At 39.6% G+C, this 26150-nt stretch overlaps 1 protein-coding gene across 15 annotated transcripts in view; it reads right to left on the minus strand.

Moving 5' to 3' along the window:
- The window catches only part of AMPdeam (AMP deaminase), a 231436-nt gene that overhangs the window by 122655 nt on the left and 82631 nt on the right, over positions 1-26150 (minus strand). The window lies entirely within an intron of this gene.

A 26150-nucleotide genomic window follows, 5' to 3' on the forward strand; every position in this document is an offset into this window, starting at 1 on the left:
TCACTCCAGTCAATCACTGGCAAGATCCTTGAGACAATAATCTCATGGCAAATGACAGAGTTTTTTGACTACCACTCACTTCTTTGTGACCGTCAATATGACTTTAGAAAAGGTTATTATGCTGCTGATCTGCTGTTCAACCTCTCCACTAGGTGGCACCAGTGACTGGTGTCACCTACTGTGTAGTAGCACTGGACATTGCTGGTGCTTTCGACCGAGTATGGCATAAGGGATTCTAGGCAAAACTGCAAGCACTGGGAATTGCAGGCTCTACACTATGTCTCCTCAGTGATTACTTTCAAGGTAGATCTCTAAGTGTAGTTCTCAATGGGACAGAATCAGCAAGACACACTCATTGGGGCAAGTGTTCCACAGGGAAGCATGCTTGGGTCATTGTTATGGAACATGTTTGCTTATTGTGCACACTGATCATATACACTCACTTGGTTTCTCATATGTAGGCCTACCAGGACTCTCCCACCAAGTTTGCAGCAGCTAGAATTTAGGCGCAGATCTACATTAGGGGACACTGGCATCATTGACATAGTTTGTTGTGATGGCCACTGTAAAGGCTAATTTATAAACTTTCATTTCTCTCACTTGCTGATGACATTCTACTATCTACCTCTTACTCTCACTGTAGCTACAATTAAATAATGATCTGATATATATCTGTTGCCCCCTCTAAAAACAAATTGCTGTCATTACATTTTTCTTAAAATATGTATTACCTATTACCAAGCCTCTTTCTATACAAAGTTCAATTAAAGGCCCCCATTATCACTTACCCCTGGCACCCCAAACTTACCCACTATGCCCTATACAACAGTTTCTCCCACTTTAGCATTTAGGTTGCCCACCACAATTATCCTCACTTGGTTCAAAATTCCCTGATCACTCGCTTAGCATCTCCCAAAATTTCTCTCCTCTATACACCAGGATCCTGATGTAGTTGTACATTATGAGATCAGCTCATATCCCACAGTGGGTGATGCAAACAGGAAGAAAGAGATTATGCACACATCTCTCCTTGAGGAGGAAGTCTACATAGGAAGGCAGGGAGGGGTTTTAAGTTGTGCATGCACTTGTTCTTGAGGAGGAAGTTCACATGGGAAGGTAGGGGTAGCTGTTGACAACTGAAGCTGGACAGCTGCCCATGTCTCAGCTGGCACCTTCACACTGCAACAGAGCAATGATAGAAAAGCAGATGTTAAGGAGGATGAACTGGGCATAACAGGAAATGTAAGACATTCCAGGGCTAAGGGGTAGATATCAAGAAGGAAATAGATGTAGCATATTCTAGACTGGCATTTCAGACCCACTGTAGAATTTTTTCAATGTGCTGGAACAATGGAATCAATTAAAGGATTTAGCATTAACTTCTATAACCATTAGAAATTAAAAAAAAAAATTATATGAGTTACTGAATATGGGACACCATGAATATAACTCTGTTCCTGTGGCTACAAATAGATAACAATGGATAAGAAAAAAATATTTTCCAATATGTATATACAGTGGAACCTCGGTATGCAACCTTAATTCATTCCAGAAGGCTGTTCGAGTGCCACTCCATTTGAGAATCGAACAAATTCTTCCTAATTAATTTTCTGTTTGGTTGGCTATTATCACTAAACGTCATAGCCACCATGGGCCCCATGGGGGCGAAGTAACACAAAATAGTTTACAGCGAAGTTCTTGCAGGCTGTACAGTGGACCCCCGCATAGCGACCTTAATCCGTGCAAGAGGGCTGGCTGTTATGCGAAATGTTCGTTATGCGAATGAATTTTCCCCATAAGAAATAATGGAAATCAAATTAATCCGTGCAAGACACCCAAAAGTTTGAAAAAAAAATTTTTACCACATGAAATATACATTTTCCTACACACAAAGAGAAGGATACATGCACAATAGTAGAGTAGTACATGCACAATATATATTGTGCATGTACTACTCTACTAAATGAAGAATAAATGACACTTACCTTTATTGAAGATGCAGCAATGACTGATGAGACACTGTGTCCTGGGAGTGCCTTTTCCTCCTGAGTACTGTAGGTCCTGTTTGGTATTTTCTTCCAGAACAGGCCTTATCACACTGTGTATGTCACTACGATTCTTAAATCTCTCAAACCAACCTTTGCTGGCTCTAAATTCACCAATATGAGCACTAGTTCCAGGCATTTTCCCTGTTCACCTGGGTGTTAGTCGACTGGTGTGGGTTGCATCCTGGGAGACAAGATTAAGGACCCCAATGGAAAAAAGTTAGACAGTCTTCGATGACACTGACTTTTTTGGGCTATCCTGGGTGGCAAATCCTCTGGGGTTAATTGTTTCTTGGTATTCTCAATAAGCCACACCAACAACGGTGCTACAGCAGCAGCAGCAGCAGCTGACGATGTTACAGCAGCAGCAGACGATGCTACAGCAGCAGCAGCAGCAGACGATGCTACAGCAGCAACAGACGATGCTACAGCAGCAGCAGACGATGCTACAGCAGCAACTGACGATGTTACAGCAGCAGCAGACGATGCTACAGCAGCAGCAGCAGCAGACGATGCTACAGCAGCAGCAGCAGCAGACGATGCTACAGCAGCAACAGACGATGCTACAGCAGCAGCAGACGATGCTACAGCAGCAGCAGACGATGCTACAGCAGCAACTGACGATGTTACAGCAGCAGCAGACGATGCTACAGCAGCAGCAGCAGCAGACGATGCTACAGCAGCAGCAGCAGCTGACGGTGGAACAGCAGCAACAGACGATGCTACAGCAGCAGCAGATGATGCTACAGCAGCAGCAGATGGTACTACAGCAGCAGGAGCAGCTGACGGTGGTACAGCAGCAGCAGCTGACAGTGCAGCAGCAGCTGACGGTGATACAGCAGCAGCAGCAGCTGTACCACCAATAGTAGCGATGGTTGATTGGGGTTTATTATACAACCTGGCCAGCTCGGAGACACGCACTCCACTTTCATACTTATCAATGATCTTTTTCTTCATCTCCATAGTAATTCTCACCCTTATTGCTGTAGGGTTGGCACTAGAAGCTTTCTTGGGGCCCATGGTCACTTATTTTCCAGAAAAAAATCACCAAAAACACTGTAATAATACAAAATGTTCCGATTGTATGCTTGGATGTTACCGCAGAGGCTGGCTGGTAAACAATGCCACCCGCGGAACATGTGAGCGTGGCTCAGGCCGCACATTGGACGCGTCTCGGACGAAGGCCGCTGAGCGGGTTTTTGTCCACTATGCGGGGCAAAATTTTAGCGATCAAAGCGTCCGCTATGCGGATTGTCCGCTATGCAAGGCGTCCGTTATGCGGGGGTCCACTGTATTTGTTTGGTCGAGTGCTGAGCTTCGTTAGAGTAGAGAGCTGGTCGTATACCGAGGTTCCACTGTACGGCCTCTCCTCACTTAGTGACATACAGTGGTCCCCCGGTTTTCGTAGTTCCCGGCAATCGTAAAATTCGCCAATCATAGGGGTATTTTCGTATAAACATGGACTCGCTTTTCATAGGTTGACTCGCGAGTCGTAGTTCGTCCAGGACGCGTACCCACTGCGCGAGCCGGGGCGGCAGCCAGTCTGGCATTGTTTACCAGTGAGCGAAGGTCCCCTCATGTGCTCCAGCGAAATATTTCATAATATTCCATTTATTTTAGTGCTTGCAAGTACTAAATAAGCTACCATGGCTCCAAAGAAAGCTCCTAGTGCCAAGCCTGTGGTAAAGAAGGTGAGAAATATGATTGAATTTAAGAAAACCATCATTGAACAATATGGAAGTGGTACAAGTGTGGCCGAACTGTCCAGGATGTATAAGAAACCCTACACAACCTTATGTTCCATAGTGGCCAAGAAAAAGGAAATAAAGGATGCTGTTGTTGCAAAGGGAGTAACTATGCTGAGAAAAATGAGATCACCAGTACTGGAAGAGGTTGAGAAGTTATTATTGGTGTGGATAAATGAGAAACAATTAGCAGGAGATACTCTTATGACTTTGATTATTTGTGAAAAGGCTAGGCAGTTGCATGAAGATTTGGTAAAGAAATTGCCTGCAAATAGTGGTGAAGTGAGTGAATTTAAGGCCAGCAAAGGCTGGTTTGAGAGATTTAAGAACTGTACTGGCATACACAGTGTGGTAAGGCATGGTGAGGCTGCCAGTTCGGACCACAAGGTGGCTGAAAAATATGTGCATGAATTCCAGGAGTACATAGAGGCTGAAGGACTGAAACCTGAACAAGTGTTCAATTGTGACGAAACAGGCCTCTTTTGGAAGAAAATGCCAAAGAGGACCTTCATTACACAAGAGGAAAAGGCAATGCCAGGACACAAGCCTATGAAAGACAGGCTGACACTAATTTTCTGTGCTAATGCTAGTGGGGATTTCAAAGTGAAGCCATTACTAGTGTACCATTCTGAAAATCCCAGAGTGTTCAGGAAAAACAATGTTATGAAGAGTAAATTGTGTGTGTTTTGGAAATCTAATAGTAAGGCATGGGTCACGAGGGAAATTTTCGTCGAGTGGTTCAATGAAGTGTTTGGCCCTAGTGTGAAGGAGTATCTCCTTGAAAAGAAATTGGATCTCAAGTGCCTGCTAGTAATGGACAGTGCACCTGCTCATCCTCCAAACTTGGATGACCTAATTTTCGAGGAGGTTGGGTTCATCACAGTAAAGTTCTTGCCCCCGAATACCACTCCTCTCCTCCAACCCATGGACCAGCAGGTTATTGCAAACTTTAAAAAACTCTACACAAAAGCAATGTTTCACAGGTGCTTGACTGTGACCACAGACACTCACTTGACCCTAAGGGAATTTTGGAGAGAACACTTCAGCATCCTCCACTGCATAACCCTTATAGGTATGGCTTGGGAGGGAGTGACTACCAGGGCTTTAAACTCTGCCTGGAGAAAATTGTGGCCAGATTGTGTGGACAAGAGGGATTTTGAAGGATTTGGGACTGACCCTAATGAGCCTATGCCTGTTGTAAAATCAATTGTGGCACCGGGGAGTTCCATGGGGTTGGATGTGAGTTTGGAGGATGTGGAAGAATTGGTGGAAGACCACAATGAAGAGCTCACCACTGAGGAGCTGCAAGAGCTTCAGCAGGAAGAGCAACACATCGCAGCTCAGAATCTTGCTGCAGAGGAGGAGGAAGAGAGATGGAAGAAGGTGCCTTCTTCAGAAATTAAAGAGATTTTTACTATGTGGGGTAAGATGGAAAGCTTTATGGAGAAACATCACCCTAACAAGGTTGTTGCAAGCCAGGTTGGCAACATGTACAGTGACAAAGTCTTGGGCCATTTTAGGGAAGTGTTAAAGAGACGCCAGAAACAGAGCTCTCTCCACAGTTATTTTGTGAGACAGGACTCCAGTGACTCTTAAGGTGGTCCTAGTGGCATTAAGAAACAGAGAAGAGAAGCAACCCCAGAAAAGCAAATGGTACCTGAGGTGTTGATGGAAGGGGATTCCCCTTCCAAACTATAAACAATCCACTCTCTCTCCTCCTCCAGTCTCCCATACACTAAGAAGAATCTCCAATAAAGGTAAGTGTTATGCTGTTAATGTTTCATTCATCATTTCCCATTGTATTGTTTATGTACTACATGTATATTTCATGTTAAAAATTTTTTGTTTTAATACTTCTGGGTGTCAGGAACGGATTAATTGTATTTACATTATTTCTTATGGGGAAAATTGATTCGTAAATCGTAAATTTCGTTTATAGTAACGGCTCCAGGAAAGGATTAATTACGAAAAACGAGGCACCACTGTACTCGTTTACCAATGACTAGGACTTACGACAGGCTCTCTGACCAGTATGCATACCTAAATAATGTATATTAGAGCTGCTTTCCTCTATTCTGTTTATTACAGTACAGGTCCGCCATCACAAATCCGGCAATCAGTTATTCGGTTCCTTCAGTTATTCGGCACTAATATTGGCTAGCATAATTTCAAATATCCAGGGTCACCACACCAACCTGCTGGTACTGTTTGGTGGCGCTACTTGCTGCATAAGTCATTCCAATTTCTTTTTCTCCATATAATGTTTTAGCCTGCTTACTTTTAGCCCTAGCCATGGTTCCAATGAATAAAAGAAATGCTTCTCATTATGTAAAGCACCTACACAGTACATTATCCATTAAAGATAAGGTGGCTTTGAAGCCACTGTCGATTGTCATGAACTCAGTCTCATGAAGCAGGAGAATATGCTTTATTATTATGCTAATATCAACACTATAGCTTATTTGCCTATCACAATTGATCTAATATGACATAAGAAACAATATAAATAACATAAAACATGTTAAATACTCCAGAATAAATAATATTTGGCATAATACCGAGCAGTTCGACGGAGGTATGAAGAGGATATGGTATACAAATACCATTCTCCTATCCCTGTCTTGGGGGCTTATATTAGAGAAAACGGAGTATAGCACAGGGCTAACTGTGATATACACTCGTACCTCACCATAAATATGAAACAAAAAAGTTATTTTCTCTCTATACATTACCACACATAGCAGTATATGTGTAGAGAGCCTAGGATAACCCAAAAAAAGTCAACATGGCTTATTTTTAGTACCTGGCTTGGGTTAGCCATATATGATTTTTGGTAAATATTCGATTCCCAGCCAGGGTAGAAACATTAGGTGTGTTTCTTTACACCTGTTGTATATGTTTACCCATCAGTAAATGAGTACCTGGGTGTTAGTCGACTGGTGTGGGCGTTATCCTGGGACACTGACCTAATTTTCTTGAAATACTCTGCATAACAAGCGGCTTTCTATACAATAGTATGTCACTGATGTCAGCTAGGCCTGTATACCTTGTACATGTACGTGTAGTAAATAAAGATATAATTATTATTATTATTATTATTATTATTATTTTCTCAGTTGTTTGTAGGGTTATCTTATTCAAACTTGGGCAATGTATGACGGAAAGATACTTCTTCACGTACACCAAAAATGAAAGAAATCAGACCATAAATAGCGGAGTTCACTTCTCAGCCATTAGCAGCTGCTTAGCGGTATATTTTTGTATGGCTTTTATGGTTATACACATGTATTCTCATTTTTTCGATCTCATTTGATAGAATGAAAGATATATTACAGAAATAGATATGAATTTGATTGCTTTCATGACAAAAAGTACCTTGAAATTGCGCTCACAGTAGCGAAAATGTTCTATTCTTTAGCGAAGCTCAAGAGTAAACAAATGACGTCACCGTCCAATACCTGTCCGCCTGCCAGTCCAGTACGCAGTCAAGAATGGGTTGACATTATTTATACAATTATTACAATAATGCAGTAGTCTGCATAACAGCAAATCTTCTGTTTTTTTTGTGAATAAAAATTCCAAATGGTAAGCAAGAGTAATATAAGAGGGGCCTGTAGCCATGACTAATGAACAGAGAAAAATGTTATTTTAGTGCCAGGAATGTCTGCATTGTTTATTCTGGATCCTATTTTGAAATTGGCATCTGTTGAAATTTGTGTGAAATCGGCCAAATTGCCAATTTCTGACCACTTTATTGGGTAGCTGAAATAAGTGACTGGGTGGTTTCTTGTACTCAGTCGGCAGACTAGAAGTAAGTAAATAAGTAAGTTTATTCAGGTATACACAAATACAGTTACATAGATTATCATACATAGCAGTGTATGTATAGAGAACCTGGGATAACCCAGAAAAGTCAGACAAAGTGACTTATTTCCAGTACCTGGCTTGGGCTTGCCATATATGATTTTTGGTAAATATTTTTTTTTTCTCGGTTGTTTGTTAGGCTATCTCATTGAAACTTGGGCAATGTATGATGGAAAGCTGCTTCTTAACATACAACAAAAATAAAAAAGACGGACGATATATAAGGGAGTTAACTTCTCGGCCATTAGCCGCCTCTTTGCAGTACATTTTCGTATGGTTTTTGTGGTTGTATTCTCGTTTTTTTGGACTCATTTGATAGAATGAAAGATATATTACAGAAATAAACATGATTTTGATTGCTTTCATGACGAAAAGTACCTTGAAATTGAGCTCAAAGTAGCGGAAATATTCGATTTTTGCCGATGTTCAATGAACTGTGTAAGTCAAGTTGGTTAATTTTATTAAGTGTATTCTAACCTAACCACTCTGAAATCCGGGAAACTCAGTAATCCGGTACACTACAGGTCCCAATGATGCCGGATTTGTGATGGAGGACCTGTATACAGTACACTACTGTATCAACATTTAAAAATATAATAAAAATGTTATAAATGGTGCAAAGGTGACATTAAAACAATATCAAAGATGGTTGACACAATCCCACTACCATTATAGTACGTATGTTCCTTGCTTAGCGACAAATCTGTTTATCAACATGGTCTTAGGAACGGAACTCCGTCGTTAAGTGAGGAGAGGCTGTACATATATAGTGTATGGCAGTGCTGATATAGAGTTCAGTGCAGTGATTCTGCCGGAGACATGTTTGGTAATATTTGGGGGAAAATGAGGTTAGCAATTAGTAAAAATGCCCCAAAATGCCCTGGCATGATAATGGCTATCTTTGTACTTAGCAAATCAAAATTGCAATTACACATTGTAACCTTTACAAAGAAATAAATTTTATCTTATCTATCTAATAATAATACAGTGGAACCTCAATATTTGTATGTCCCTATATTCATACAATTAGATATTCACCCAACTTTTTTGAGAAATCTTGACTCAGCATTCGGAAGTTGCCCTGATATTCAACTTCAACAAAATGGTCCATCTGGACAAAGTCCAATGAAAACAAAGCATCACAAGCTCAGTTTCTCATCAGCTTTCGTTTGTTAAGCATTGTTCGTACAAGCTCCATGAACTTTTTGGTATTTCATTGTTATTCTGTGGTTTTTTTAAATATTTTCATTGAAAATAAGTAATCATGGCCCCCCAAAAAGTAGTGATCCAAACAAACCTAAACGAAAAACATTGAGAACAACAATTAAAGTGAAAAAAGAACTCATGGCAAAGTGGGAAAGTGGAACATGTGTGTCGGACCTGACCACACAATATGGTATGGAGAAATTCACCATATCATCCACATTGAAAAATAAAAAGGAAATAAAAGGTAACATTTCCACTGCATAAATTAACCCTTAAACTATCCAAACATAGATTAAGGTTCACCTGCATGGCACTCCGAATATTTTGAAAAATAAAAAAATTGTTTTTTGTTTTTAAATTAAAGAGGGCAATTTTCTGTGTGGTATAAGGTCAAAAAAAAAAAAAATTAGAACCAGTACTTACCGAGATATAAGACCATGAAGTTGTCTCTGGATGCTCACCTGACGGCAACATCCAGTCCTGTCGCTTGCAGAAGTGTTTCCGATTTACCTTTTTTTTCTCGTTTTTATTTTAATTTATATAATTTCTATGTTCTGATAATTACAATTTATAATAGTTCTTGTGATTTCATAGCCAATCTTTGTTCTGACACTAATATTATGTACTGAAATAGTACTCAAAATGTAACAATCACACTGACAGGTGAACATTTTCAACTGCCCTGGTCATTTATTATTGTCTAGAAATATATACAAAGTATTTATAGGTCCCAGCAATGTTTTAGACATGCTGGAGTATGAAACTCCTTGAATGGTGTTATGACAAGGGCCAGATAAGTGACACTTGATGAATGTGCCCTGCTGGAGGGAACCTTGCCTTTATATGTTTTTACTCTTGCACACAAACACGTCTTTGTATGTCTGTCTATCAGTCTGCCTGTCTGTCTATCTGCCTGTCTATACGTCTGTTTATCTATACATCTATCTGTCTGTCTATCTGTACATCTATCTGTCTATCTGTCTGTCTGCCTAGCTCTGCTTATCTGTCTGTCCAGTTCAGCTTATCTGTCTTTCTGTCTTCTGTGTGTGCCTGGAGTATAATATGAACTCCTTGAATAATGGTGTTATGACAAAGTCAGATAACAAAGTGACATTTGATGAATGTGCACTGCTGGAGGGGGGAACCTTGCCTTTATATGTTTTTACTCTTGCACACAAACATGTCTCTGTATGTCTGTCTGTCAGTCTATCTGTCTGCCTGACTGTCTGCCTATCTGTCTATCTGCACATCTATCTGTCTGTCTGCCTAGCTCTGCTCATCTGTCTGTCTAGCTCTGCTTATCTTTCTGTCTGCCTGTGTCTGTCTGTCTTTCCATCGGCTTGTCTCTGTCTCAGGGAGCGGCTAGTGAACCTGTTGGTTTGTGGTGTATGGGCTGCTCTCTGATTGCTGAGCAAGTGACACTGCTATTATTTGTGTCATGTTTATTTATGTCTTATATCTACAAACACTGTATAGCACTTGGCCTGGAATTTTTGGGTTATCCTAGGTAATTTACATTATGTATAGTAACTGTACTTATGAGTACATGTGAGAGACAGAGATATAGACAGAGATACAAATAGACGGTGATATAAACTGCTCAACTTATTTAATATTACAAATCAGATCTTACTCCTAAACCAATATTATTTCATAGTGACTATCTGTCCATTTAACTTTGTTTACCATTACTTAATTTTTAGTCCCTTATATATTTTCTCCTTTATTTTAGCTTTATATAACTACCCTAGTTGATATATTCAAAATTGTTAAAATAATCAAGGTGCTAAATTGTAGTAAGTTCATTATTTTGCCATTATATTCCAAAGCTCATTTATTTGATTACCACTTTATTGTTCACCACAACTTATATTAGTCCCTTTTATATTGTCTTCCCTAATTCTAACTTTAAAGAATTACCTTAAAGTACTACCTACTATCATATTCCCAAGCTCCATTATTTGTTCACCACAAATTATTTTAGTCTCTTTTATATTGTCTCCTTTATTTTAGCTTTAAAAAAAAAAAAACTATCTTAGCTCATTATTTTTACATTTGTTAAATAATTCAGGTGCTGTTTTTTAGCTATAGACTATTTACTTTGTTTTATACTTAATTCTAACTATAGATTCACTACAAATCTTATGATTACAAGCATTGATCCTGATACCAACCTCTTATTTAATGACTTAAATGAATCAAACAGTTACTGTAATTACTACACAGCAGAACAATAAAAGGCACTCCTCAGAGCCAACAACAACATAACTGTCTTTAACTACAATATCAGATCTTTAAGCAAGCATTACGATGACCTCATAGCATTACTAAATTCCTTGCATGCCAATATGTCCATCATTACACTAACTGAAACCTGGCTAAAGCCTGATACTACAGATGTCTATGCCATTCCTGGTTACACAGCCATACACAACTGTAGGCCAGACCAACAAGGGGGTGGCACAGCTATATACTACTCAGACCAACTAGAATGTATCACTAATACTTGCACAAGGGATGAACATGGGGAATATATAATAGCTAAATTCAAATCCAAATACCTACAAAAACCTCTCACATTGATAAACATCTACAGAGTTCCACAGTCAAACATTAGCCAATTTAGTCAAAACCTAGGAAGTATGATAACTGATGCACGCATGAACAAAGATCACTTACTACTCTCAGGTGACTTCAATATAAATCTCCTACAAGACCAGGACCCACACGTTACTGAATTCACAAACACAATGAGTAACTGCATGTTGTTACCAACAGTAACAAAACCTACAAGAGTTACAGAGACTAGTGTTTCCCTACTTGACCACATCTGGACCAACACCATATCCCCTTTAAAATCAGGCATAATTACAGATAATACCACAGACCACTACCCTACTTTCCTCATAACAACTCTTGGTAAATTACCCCAAGACACTACTAAAGTCACCTTCAGACTTCACAATGAGGCAGCCATTAATAACTTCACAACAGCAGCAACAAACATTGACTGGCACACTGAGCTAGAAATCTATACAGATATTGATGAATGTATTAATAATTTTCTAAAAAAGACCCAATACCTCTATAACAAGCACTGCCCTAAAAAAACTAAACAGATGACAGCTAAGAGACTGAACAGTCCCTGGCTAACACCCAGCATTCTCAAATCCATAAATACAAAACACCTATACAGAACCAACAGGCACAACACCAGACACAAACATCTCTAATACATTCCCCGTGTCCGACTAAACCTTTACAAAAATTCAATGTATGTCAAAGGCCCTAAAATCCGGAACACCCTACCTGAAAATTCTAAAACTGCAGACACATTCATCGCCTTCAAAACTACCATCAGAAAACATCTTATCTCCCTGATACACCCTGTCAACTAATTACACGAATACCACCTGGTAGTTAACACTTACACTCACTCACCCATTTGACCATAAACAGAAATATCAATCTCAATCTCAAAATAATGAATCTTAACTAGTCATAAGTTGGCCTGTGATACTCCAATACTGAAACTATGTATAGTGCCAAAACAAAAGCATTCACATTGCTAAACTCACAAACTAGTATTTAGTCACTTAGCCATAATACCAACTTACCTCATAATTTTGTAATATTTTAAACTTAAGATTTAATTTAAGTCTGCCCGAAATGCCTAGCCATGCTAGGTGTTCTAGTGGTACACTCTGTAATTATTATTTTACTACATGTAAACCACACAATAACCAAATTCTGTAAACTCAGCATTGTAATCCTTATAGAGAATAAACTTTGAATTTGAATTTGATATGAAAAACAGTACAGAATGGGTCACATAACCAGAGACCAAACAAAACGTTACTTGTCAATCCTAACCAGCCTGATAAGAAGGGCAAAAAAATTGTATTATGAGAACAGATTATCCAATTTATGAGGTGATATAAAAAAGACCTGGAAAACCCTATCAGAAATTCTAGGAACAAAAAAGATATCACGAAATAGCGAAATAAAATTAGCAAAATCAGATGAACCCCAACTCCCACCAACAGAAACAGCAAACAGACTCAATGATTTCTTCTCCACTATAGGACAAAACCTTGCCAATAAAATCCCAAGCTCAGATACCCCACCAAATGACTACCTCACTGGCAACTACCCGAACACACTGTTCCTAGCTCCAACTAACCTATACAAAGTCTCCCTTATTATCAATGCACTAAAAAACAAGGCAGGAGATTTAAATACCTTACCACCCTTTATATACAAAAAAGTGTCACAAGTGCTATCACCAATCATTGCAACAATCTTTAACAAATCCATTGAATCCTCCACCTTCCCTACAGTTCTCAAAATAGCAAGGGTCACCCCGATCCATAAAGGAGGAGACCAAACAGAGTTGAATAACTATAGGCCAATATCCAACTTACACCCTCTCTCAAAAATCATCGAAAAATTAATTCATGAACGAATCTACTCCTACCTCATCTCGCAAAACATACTCAACCCCTGCCAATTTGGATTCAGGCCTAATAAAAATACTAATGATGCTATTATACACATGCTAGAACATATATATACACTGCAATAGAGAAAAAAGAAGTCCCACTGGGGATCTTCATTGACTTACGTAAAGCTTTTGATACAGTTGACTTGCTCCACATAAAATTGTCACACTATGGTATAAGAGGGCACTCCCTCAACTACCTCAAGTCAAACCTCAGCAACAGAAGCCAATATGTGTACTCAAATGGGGTAAACTCTTCCGCACAACCAATTACAGTTGGTGTCCCACAGGGAAGTGTCCTTGGCCCTCTTCTCTTTCTCCTATACATAAATGACCTACCAAATGCTTCGCAATTACTCAAACCCACACTATTTGCAGATGACACTACATACGTCTTCTCTCACCCGAGCCCAGTCACGCTAGCCAATACTGTAAATACCGAATTACAGAAAATATCTACCTGGATGAGGACTAACAAACTTACACTAAACACTGACAAAACCTACTTCATTCAGTTTGGTAACAGAGCTACAGATGTCCCTCTTAACATAATGATAAACGGATCACCTATCACAAAGCTAACAGAGGGAAAATTCTTAGGAATCCACCTTGATAATAGACTCAAATTTCATACACATATACAACAAATTTCTAAGAAAATTTCCAAGACCGTAGGCATACTATCGACGATACGGTACTATGTTCCACAGTCAGCCCTCCTGGCCCTATATCACTCTCTTATTTACCCCTATCTCACCTATGGAATTTGTGCATGGGGCTCAACAACAATTAACCATCTCAGACCACTAATTACCCAACAAAAGGCTGCAGTCAGAATAATAACAAATTCCCACTACAGGCAGCACACTCCACCAATATTCAAAACACTAAACCTACTCACCATACAAAACATCCATACTTATTACTGCACCTATTACATACATAGAACACTTAACTCTGATATTAACCCTCCCCTCAAACATCTTGCCAACCTCAACAGAACACATGACCATAACACAAGGCACAGATCACTCTTTGATGTTCCTCGTGTCCATCTCACGCTATGCAAAAACTCAATGCACATAAAAGGCCCTAAAATCTGGAATTCATTACCTGTAAATATAAAAGAAACACTACCTGTTTGTAAATTCAAGTCTCTTCTCAAAGATCACTTACTCACCCAAAACCAAATAAATACTGAATAACTGAACCTTATAAATTGTATATCTTAAATGTTTCTCACAATTATATCACATTAATGTTAAACCTAAGACCCAATCTAACTTTGTTATTTTTTAAATACACTACCTAACAGAATACTCCATTCTACTGAATGTACAGCAATGTATGCAACCATATGACCTGTCTTTGTAATACTCATTTGTGCTTTATTGTTATCTGTTTACAATAATGTTTTATCACTGATTACATCATTGCTTAGTTAATCTTAAGTTAATTTTAAGCAAGCCCGTAATGCTATGCATACAAGTGGCTTTGGCATGCTGCTCTTACCTGTATTTTTTTTGTACCTCTGTATGTATGCTCAAATTACTAAATACATAAATAAATAAATAAATAAATAGAGATATAGACAGACAGAGATATAGACAGATACAGACAGAGACAGCCAAAGCCAGCCAGCTAGCAAGCCGAATACATAAGAACATAAGAAAGAAGGAACACTGCAGCAGGCCTACTGGCCCATGCAAGGCAGGTCTATGTCACCCCCAGCTTAGACCAATGACCCACCTAGTCAGGTCACATCCACTGAAAGAAGGAGCACGACATCTGACCCTATAGCACAAGCTAGTCAGGTCCAACTCACACCCGCCCACACCCACTCATGCATTTATCTAACCTATTTTTACTTTCCTCTTAAAATGTAAGTTTTAATATGACATGACATCAGTGAATCACTGCTGCTTGCCACGCTATTTGCTCTAGCTGGCGCTAAGTTAAACTGGTGCTCCTACAAGGTACTAAGTAGTCCCCGATTTTTTTCATAGTGCGCAGAGTGCACAGACCCATTCTTTCATGTCTAGGCGACTCAGGCCTATCGCACCAAATTTGAAGGAATAAAAAATAAAACGTTGATCTACGTTTGGAGCCCACCGCATGTGAACGTATATCTACGTGTGGACAGTTTAAGGGTTAAGGAACTGTGTTACCAACAGCCTCAAACACAGAGCCTGGTGGAAAAATGGTATCTTAACCTTACTAATGTGAATACAGGCACCATCCGACTTACGACCAAGCTTGGCTCCGACCAACCGGTCGTAAGTCAAAATGGATGTTAGTCGAACCTTACTACTGAATATAAGCATTACACTTTTGTAATGATTTTATTTTATTGTTTTATTTTGGCATTTCAGTTTTTATTTTACTTTTTATGCTGTTAGTACTGTATTTTATACCATAAGGTTTAGGATAAACACTGTGTACAACACAAACAGTTGTTTATTTCCGAGAAATTTGGCATAAAAAATGTGGTTGTAAGTTGAGTGGTCGTATGTCAAGCAGGTCGTAAGTCGGATGGTAGGTGAAGGAGCATCAACCTGTTCAACAACAATGCTGTTGACCGCTTTAGAAAAAATTTTGATAGGCTGTCAAAAGCAGACATCAGACGTTTCTTCAGCAAAGAAAAAAAAACAAATATGTACTAGTGAATCCTCATCATCTTCAAGTGCTACTGCACAGAGACAGAAAAGAGAAAAAAACACCAGATAGGCAGTTACCTGATTTTTTTATGGAAGGTGACAACCTTTCCAACCAATAAGATCTCTCCACCTTCCTCTTAGACCATCCGCACTCCTCAGTAAATGTAATACACAGTTAAAGTTTCATTTATTTCATGTATTTATTGTTTAATAGTTTTGTGTATGATTTTACGATTGCAAATATTATTATACGTGTTTAAATAAGCAATATTTTCACTTAAAATTTATTGTTGTTAATTTTGGGGATCTGGTATGAATTAATCTAATTTACATTATTTCTTATGGGAAAAAACGGAATCAATATTTGTACAACTCACTATTCGAACAGCCTTGTGGAATGGATTAAGTTCGAATACTGAGTCGTCGTCGTCGTCATCATCATCATAGTCCTGGAGATGGGAAGTACAGTGCCGGCACTCTGAAGAAGGAGTGTTATTGTTGCACTTTTATAACTGTAGTGTAAGTATGCCTCTGGCAAAACAGTGGTGGAGTGAATGATGATGGAAGTTTTTCTTTTTTGGTCCATCCTGCCTTGGTGGGAAACAGCTGATGTGTTAATAAAAAATAATAATTTTTTTTTATTAACACATCAGCCATTTCCAAGCAAGGCAGGGTGGCCCAAAAAAGAAAAACTTTCATCATTCACTCCATCACTGTCTTGCCAGAGGTGTGCTTACATTACAGTTATAAAACTGCAACATCAACACCCCCCTCCTTCTGAGTGCAGGCACTGTACTTCCCATCTCCAGAACTCAAGTCCGGCCTGCCAGTTTCCCTGAATCCATTCATAAATGTTACCTTGCTCACACTCCAACAGCAAGTCAAGCCCTAAAAACCATTTGCTCCTATCTAACATCCTCACACATACTTGCTGGAAGTCCAAGCCCCTCGCACACAAAACCTCCTTTACCCCCTCCCTCCAACCTTTCCTAGGCTGACCCCTACCCAGCCTTCCCTCCACTACAGATTTATGCACTCTTGAAGTCATTCTGTCTTGTTTCATCCTCTTTGAATGTTCGATCCACCTCAACAACCCCTTCTCAGCCCTCTGGATAATACTTTTGGTAATCCCGCATCTCCACCTAATCTCCAAACTACGGATTCTCTGCATTATATTCACACCACACATTACCCTCAAACATGACATCTCCACTGCCTCCAGCCTTCTCCTTGTTGCAACATTCTCCACCCATGCTTCATACCCATATATGAGCGTTGGTATAACTATACTCTCTTACATTCCCCACTTGGTTTCCATGGATAAAGTTCTTTGTCAAGACAGACTGCTCAGCGAACCACTCACATTTTTCCCCTCGTCAATTCTTTCACAGACCCATCTGTTGACACATCCACTCCCAAATATCTGAAACATTCACCTCCTCCATACACTCTCCCTCCAATCTGATATCCAATCTTTGTTACCTAATTTTTTTGTTATCCTCATCACCTTACTCTTTACTATATTCACTTTTAATTTCCATCTTTTACATACCCTACCAAACTTATCCACCAACCTATGCAACCTCTCTTCAGAATCTCCAAAAAGCACAGTGTCATCAGCAAATAGCAACTGTGATAGCTCTCACTGTGTTTTAGATTCTTTATCTTTTAACCCCACACCTCTTGCCAACACCTGAGCATTCGCTTCTCTTACAACTCCATGTATAAATACACTGAACAACCATGGTGACATCACACATCCCTGTCTAAAGTCTACTTTTACTGGGAAATAATCTCCTTCTCTCCTACATACTCTAACCTGAGCCTCACTACCCTCGTAAAAACTATTCACTGCTTTCAATAACCTACCTCCTGCATCATCTGCCACATTGCCCCCCATCCACCAGATCATACGCCTTTTCCAAATCAATAAATGCCACAAAAACCTCTTTACCCTTATCTAAATACTGTTCACCTATATGTTTCACTGTAAACACTTGGTCTACACACCCCCTACCATTCCTAAATCCTTCTTGTTCATCTGTTATCCTGCTCTCCGTCTTACTCTTAATTCTTTCAATAATAACTACCATACACTTTACGAGGTATACTCAACAGATTTATTTTCCTATAATTTTTACACTCCTTTTGTCCCCTTTACCTTTATACAAAGGAACTATGCATTCTCTCTGCCAGTCCCTAGGTACCTTACCTCCTTCCATACATTTATTAAATAAAAACACTAACCATTCCAAAACTATATCCCCACCTGCTTTTAACCCTTTGACTGTTTCCGACGTATAAATACGTCTTACGAGCCAATGTTTCTGACGTATTTATACGCACAAATTCTAGCGGCTTCAAATCGAGCGCCAAAGGCCTGATAGGCCTACACGGGAGAGAATGGGTCTCAGTGGTCGGTGTGCACCCTGTGAAAAAAATCTGGGACCTAGCGGTGCATTGTGGGAACGCCATGTTGTCAGTCCATTTTCACCATGCCTCTCGGTAAGAAGTTCCTCACTCCTCGGCGGATTGGAGGTCTTTTGTTCCCAAGTGATAGCTCTAACAGCGATGAAAGTGTCAGTGACAGTGAATTCAAGGGTTTTCAAGTGAGTGTTACAGAAAAAAGTGCCCAGGATAACGTAAATAGTGACGAAAACCCAGATGACCCACAACCTTCGACCTCTGGTGCTGTGCCGGCTTGTTCACGTTCACGTTCGCCTGTACCAGGACGAAAGAGGAAACTATTTGGTCGTGTACAACACCCTGATGATAGCAGTGATAGTGATAGTGATAGTGATAGTGATTTCAAGGTCATTGAAAGCAGTTCTAGTGACAGTGAGAGTGAATATTCCCCAGTGAAGCGCCAGTATGTACGACGTAGCATGCGGTCTGGTAGTGTTTCATATGTTGTTCCAAGGGGAAGGAGAAACTCTGGGAGCACATCCCGTGGCCCAACACCACGACCTGATAGTGAAGATGACGATATTGTAACGATGGGTATGAATGGTGACAGTGAGGGAGGAGGCAGTGGTGGTGATAGTGAGGGTGGCACGGCCCATGTGGCACCATCACCGGGCCACGCTACTAGCCACACGGCTGACTCAGCAGAACAACCAGCCTCACCCTACCCCACACTGCCACAACCTGCACCACCACAACCTGCACAGCCACAACCACAGCCACAACCACGGTACAATATCCAGACCCCACCAGCAGACCGCATCTGGGATTGGCAGGACGGTGACGAGTTTGTTCCCAGTCCCCATGACTTTGATGAAACACAAAGTGGAATAAAGCCATCTTGTCCACTTGGGAACAATGCCAGTGAACTGGACTGCTTTGAGTTATTCTTCGATGAACCCCTGATGGACATCATTGTCAGGGAAACCAACACATACTGTGAATACACCATGGCAAATACAATTCTCTCACCAAAATCATGGCTACACAAGTGGAAGGAGACAACTGTGGCAGAGATGTACCTGTTTTTTGCCACAATAATGCTTATGCCACATGTGTATAAGCACACTGTCACCACATACTGGACAACAGATCGCCTGATTTCAACTCCAGGTTTTAGTGACATTATAGGTGTCAATCGTTTCCTGATACTGTTGCGTATGTTACACTTTTCAGACAAAACCAGGCCTGACAGAAGCGACAGGTTATATAAGATAAGAAATATGTTTATGTACCTGAAACAAAAGTGCTGCATGTATTTTTATCCCTTCAGGAAGCTTGTTATTGATGAGTCCTTGATTTTATTCAAAGGAAGACTCTCATTCAAGCAATATATACCAAGCAAGAGGAAACGCTTTGGTATAAAGCTATTTGTACTGTGTGATTGCAGAAGTGGTCTTGTTTTAGATATTATTGTGTACACTGGCAGTAATACTTTGAGAGATACCATGAAGTTATTGGGTATCTCTGGTGATGTGGTTCGAACAATGATGGAACCATATCTTGGTAAGGGGCATATGTTATTTACTGATAACTGGTACACAAGCCCCTTACTCAGTGATTTCTTGCGAGTGAACTTGACAGACGTGTGTGGCACAGTGCGTGGTAATCACAAACATATGCCAAGGTTCGACGCTGGCACTCGCAGAGGTGAGGTGCAAGCCTTTGCTGCCAATGACATCATGGCATTTCGGTGGCATGACAAACGTGATGTCACATTGTTGACATCAGTTCACACAAACGAAATGGTACCCAGTGGCAGGGACAACAGAGAGACCAATGAACCCATTCTAAAGCCTGCAGCTGTCATGGACTACAACCTCAATATGCGCTTAGTGGACAAATGTGACATGCAGATTGGGTTTGCAGACTGTGTACGCAAGAGTTATAAGTGGTATATCAAACTTTTTTTCCATCTTGTTGATATCTCTATGCTAAATGCTTATAACATATACAAGTTGAAGACCAACAAAACACCAAAATATGGTGAATTTTGCCTGTCAGTAATCAGACAAATAATTGCAAAGTACAAAGGAGCAACTCCTGCAATAGACCAGCGCCCACAGACGTCATCTCGTATGAGGCCTGGTGATCACTACCCCATACAACTGCCTCCTACTACTGCCAAGAAAAATGCTCAGAAGAGGTGTTATGTATGTATGCATACCACAAAACGCCCACAAACACGCAGAGACACTCGTTTTATGTGTGAGGAGTGTGAAGTGCCCCTCTGCATATACCCATGTTTCAAAGAGTTCCACAAGCTGCAGCAGTTCTAGGAACGTGGTTAGTGACTGTACATATGTATATATATTATGGAACAATAGTAATAAACATTGTTTTGTATTGTTTGTTTGTGTAAACAAAGTGTATACACAAACTAATAGTGATAAAGTTTGTTCTGTTATTGTGTTGTAAATAATGAGTGTATATTTGAACAATGCACCTTACATTGGTCTCACAGGCCACATAAGTTACCTGGAAAAGAAAAATATTGAAAAATGCAAGAAACCTTTGAATTAGAGTAAATAAAAGAATACCGGGTGGGCGGCAGTCGCCGCTGTTGCCATACGCACGTCAATTTCTGCAAACTTTGCGGCTCTATATCTCGGTAAGTACTGATGGCAAAAATTTTTTTTAGGCTTAAAACACTAGTAAAAATATTCCTAACATTTTCATAAGAAAAAATAATTTTTTTTTCGAATATTTGGCGACATAGAATGACAGTTTCAGAGAGGGCCCTGAAACAGTCAAAGGGTTAACATTTCTATCTTTATCCCATCAATCCCGGCTGCTTTACCCCCTTTCATTCTACCCACTGCCTCATGTACCTCCCCCACACTCACAACTGGTTCTTCCTCACTCCTGAAAGGTGTTATTGTTTTTTGCCCTATACACAAAATCACAGCTTCCCTATCTTTATCAACATTTGACAATTCCTCAAAATATTCCCTCCATCTTTCCAATATCTCTAACTGTCCATTTAACCCTTTCAGGGTCCATCCCGTAGATCAACGGCTTTACGTTGAGTGCCCAAACCGTAGATCTACGCCAAAATTCTAGCGCCATCAAATTTAGCGCGAAAACGCTCATAGGCCTACATGTGAGAAATCAGGTCTGCGTGGTGGGTGTGTGCCATAAACAAAAAATCTAGGCGCCCGCATAGCATTGTGGGAACGCCGGCTCAGTTACCCTTGTTCACCATGCCTCGTCACAAGTCAACTCTCACTCCCCGGAAAATTGGGACTCTCCTCTTCCTATCTGATAGTTCTGACACTGATGGAAGTGGAAATGAAGACGAATTCTACGGCTTTGATCAGTTAGTGACCGAAAAGAATGACCAGGATATCGATAATAGTGCAGAAAACCCTGACGATCCTCAACCTTCTACCTCTGGTGTGGGCACTCGTGACTCACGGTCGGTTGTTCCTCAATGCAAGAGAAAACTAATATTTTCGCGTGGGCAGGCCTCTGACTTCAGTAATGATGATGATAGTGATGTGGACTGTGATTTTATTGCGCTCGACGATCATTCGAGTAGTGATAGTGAGGAATCATATTCACCAGTGAAGCGTCGGTATGTTCGCCGCCGCATGCGCTCGGGTAGTGTACCCTATGCTGTGCCCAGGGGACGGAGTACATCCCGGAGTACATCCCGTGGCCCAACACCAGTTTTAGGTAGTGATAGTGAGGATGATGTGGCTACACTTGGCATGGATAGACCACAGGCATCAGTGGATGGTGTTAGTGGTGATGGTAGTGGCACCGCCATGCGTGACTCACCAGGCCACGCTGGGACCCACGCTGCTGACTCGTCAGTTCAAGGACAAAGCGGAGCGCCAGCCACCAGCCCACCACAACCACAACCACCCGCACAACCAGCCTATGATGTCCAGTATCCACCAGCAAACCGTATGTGGGATTGGCAGCAAAATCCCAATTTTGTTCCCAAGCCTCACCACTTTGATGACTCTCAAAGTGGAATTCTACCTACCTGTCCCCTTGGAACCACGGCCAATGAACTGGAATTCATTGAATTATTCTTTGACCAGCCATTGATGGAAATTATTGTCAGGGAAAGTAATAAGTATTTTGAGTACACCATGGCAAATACGATCTTATCACCACAGTCAAGACTACACAGGTGGAAAGAGACGACTGTTGCAGAAATGTATTTGCTTTTTGCAACAATAATGCTTATGCCTCACGTCTATAAGCATAATATAAAAGCATACTGGTCCACAGATCGGCTAATTTCTACCCGGTCTTCAGTGAAATCATACCAGTGAACAGGTTTATCTTACTCTTACGTATGTTGCACTTCTCTGACAAAACCAGGCCTGACAGAAGTGACAGGTTATACAAGATTAGAAATGTTTTCATGTATCTCAAACAAAAGTTCAGCATATACTTTTATCCATTCAAGAATCTTGTAATTGATGAGTCTTTGATTTTGTTCAAAGGTAGACTGTCATTCAAGCAGTATATACCGAGCAAGAGGAAACGCTTTGGTATAAAACTGTTTGTACTCTGTGATTGTGACAGTGGCCTGGTGTTGGATATTGTTGTATACACGGGTAGTAAAACATTGAAAGATACCAAGATGTTATTGGGTATCTCAGGTGATGTAGTGAGAAACATGATGGCACCTTATCTTGGTAAGGGCCATACATTATATACCGATAACTGGTACACAAGCCCATTACTCAGTGATTTCATGCGAGTGAACAAGACAGATGTGTGTGGCACAGTGCGTTCTAATCGTAAACATATGCCCAGGCTCAACGCAGGTGCTCGTGGTGATGACATGCAGGTGTTTACTGCCAATGACATCATGGCATTACGGTGGCATGACAAACGAGATGTCACATTGTTGACAACCATTCACCGTAATGAAATGCAAGACAGTGGCAAAGTTGATCGAGTGACTAATGAACGTATTCGAAAACCAGTGACAGTGATTGATTATACACAAAACATGCGCTTGGTTGACAAATGTGACATGCAGATTGGTTTTGTTGACTGTGTTCGTAAGAGTTACAAGTGGTACATGAAACTTTTCTTCCATCTCATGGACATTTCAATGCTCAATGCATATAATATGTACCAAATAAAGACTGGCAACAGACCACCATATGGTGAATTTTGTTTGTCTGTTGTCAGACAACTCATAATGAAGTACCAGGTAACAACACCTGCTATACAACACGGTCCTTGAATTCCTCAGGATATACCCAAGCGTTTGAGGAGGGAAGGTGATCATTTCATAATACAACTTCCTTCAACTCAGAAGAAATTTGCTCAGAAGAGATGCATCGTCTGTGCACAAACAAAAAGACGGCAACAAAGACGCAAAGACACTCGGTTTATGTGTGAGGAATGTAAGGTGCCTCTGTGCATGGTGCCTTGTTTCAAGGAGTTCCACAAGCTCCAGCAGTTCTAAAACCATGTCCAGTGATTGTAAATATGTAAATATATGATCGAACATTAGTATTATACAAGATTTGTGCATGTTTATTGTAATAAACAACAGTGGTAAACAATAATATGATAATAACTTTAGTGCAGCTATTGTGTTCAATACAGTGAGTTTATAGATATACATTATATACAGTATTGGTCTCTCAGGCCCCAAATGTTAGTAGGAATAGAAAAAAATTGGAAAAGAAAAGAAAAAACAACAAAAACCGCAAAATAATGTAATGCGCGTATGTGGAATTCGTCGATGTTGCCGCCACCACATCATTTTCGACAAACTTCTTGGCACTGTATCTCGGTAAGTACTGATCAGAATTTTTTTTTGTCTTATTACCTTCACAAAAATATGCTCTTTAATTCTGTAAGAAAATTTTTTTTTTTTTTTTCAAAATTTCTTGGACACTGGAGCACCACTTCAGATTTTGGCCTTGGACCCTGAAGGGGTTAATAACTCTCCTCTCCTATTTTTAACTATCAAATCAATTCATTCCCTAGGCTTTCTCAACTTATTAATCTCACTCCAAAACTTTTTCTTATTTTCAACAAAATTTGTTGATAACATCTCACCTACTCTCTCATTGCTCTCTTTTTATAATATAATAATAATAATAATAATAATAATAATAATAATAATAATATAAAAATAATTATAATAATAATAATGTAAAAATAATAATAATAATAATAATAATATAATAATAATAATAATAATAATAATAATAATAATAATAATTTATATAATTAATCAATGAAGTTTCCAATATTTAAGAATGAGATTTGATGGGATGTAGTAATGTTACAAATGAGACTTAATACTGCCAAAGACAAGACCTAGTACTGTTTGATTCTGACAGTAAACCCATCCTTTAACCCTTTCAGGGCCCAGAGGCCAAATTTCAGAGTGTGCACCAGGGTCCAAGAATTTTCAAAAAATAATTTTATTTTTTCTTATGAAATGGTAGCGAATAATTTTCTAAAGGTAATAAAACAAAAAGTATGAAATTGATGGAAAATTGACGAAATTATGCTCTAGTGAATTTTGAAGTGTCAGCGATATTTACGCATCGGTGATTTTGCCGACTTTGACTCCCATTTTAGACCAATTACATTATCAGAGTTGACCAAATTCTTAGCTATTTCACTAGTATTACTTCTATTCTATCAATTAAGCACAAGAAATCGCCAAGTGAACTGTTTCAACTACAAAATAAAGTGATCGGAAATTGGTAATTTGGTCAATTTAATGCAAAGTTCAAAATATTCCAATTTCAAAATAGGGTCCAGAATAAACAAAACAGGCATTCTTGGAACTAAACTAACATTTCCTCTGTTCATTAGTTATGCTTTCAGGGTTTACAAATGAATTCCATTTTTATTTTTTATTCACATAATGAATTTTTATTCAAACCAAACAATAAATGATTTACTGTTATGCAATATTGTAATAATTGCATAAATAATATCACCACATTGGTGAACGTATATTAGACCCACCAGCTGGCGTGCATTAGACGTGTGAGGTCATTTGTTTACTCTTGAACATCACAAAAATTTAACATTTCTGCTGATTTGAGCTCAGTTTCAAGCCATTTTCAGTAATAAAACTAATCAAAATCATCTCTATTTCTGTAATATTTCTTCCTTTCTATCAAATGGGACCAAGAAATCGCAAATGCAATTATAAAAAACATAAAAAACACTACAACGTCGCTGTTTTAGTCGAAAATTACGGTCTCAGTTTTCTTTCTCATTATGCACTGTGTGCTGCAGGATTTGTTTTATGTGGTGCACACGTACCACATAGATGTATTCTCTCATATCTAGGCCCAAATTTACTGCTCACAGCTCATCAGAGTGAGCTGAGCTCATGGCATAGGTCTACGGTTTGGACCCTCAATGTAAAGCCGTAGATCAACAGCACGGACCCTGAAAGGGTTAATAGTTAGATGGGTTAATCTCTAAATGATAAGATTGAGTAATGTTAAAAAAGACAGGATCTAGTAACAGGGCCTAATAATGTTAGAGGGTGGATTTAATATTGTTTAGAGACAGGATCTGGTAATTTTAAACGATGGATTAAATATTGTTAGGAAAAAAGATCTAGTAATATCAGAGAACAGGGTTAATACTATAAAGAGACAAGGCCTAGTAATGTTAGAGGCTAGGTTTATTAGTATTAATACATGAGGCC

Source organism: Cherax quadricarinatus, chromosome 18 (genome assembly GCF_038502225.1).
Source record: "Cherax quadricarinatus isolate ZL_2023a chromosome 18, ASM3850222v1, whole genome shotgun sequence".
Lineage (NCBI taxonomy): Eukaryota > Metazoa > Arthropoda > Malacostraca > Decapoda > Parastacidae > Cherax > Cherax quadricarinatus.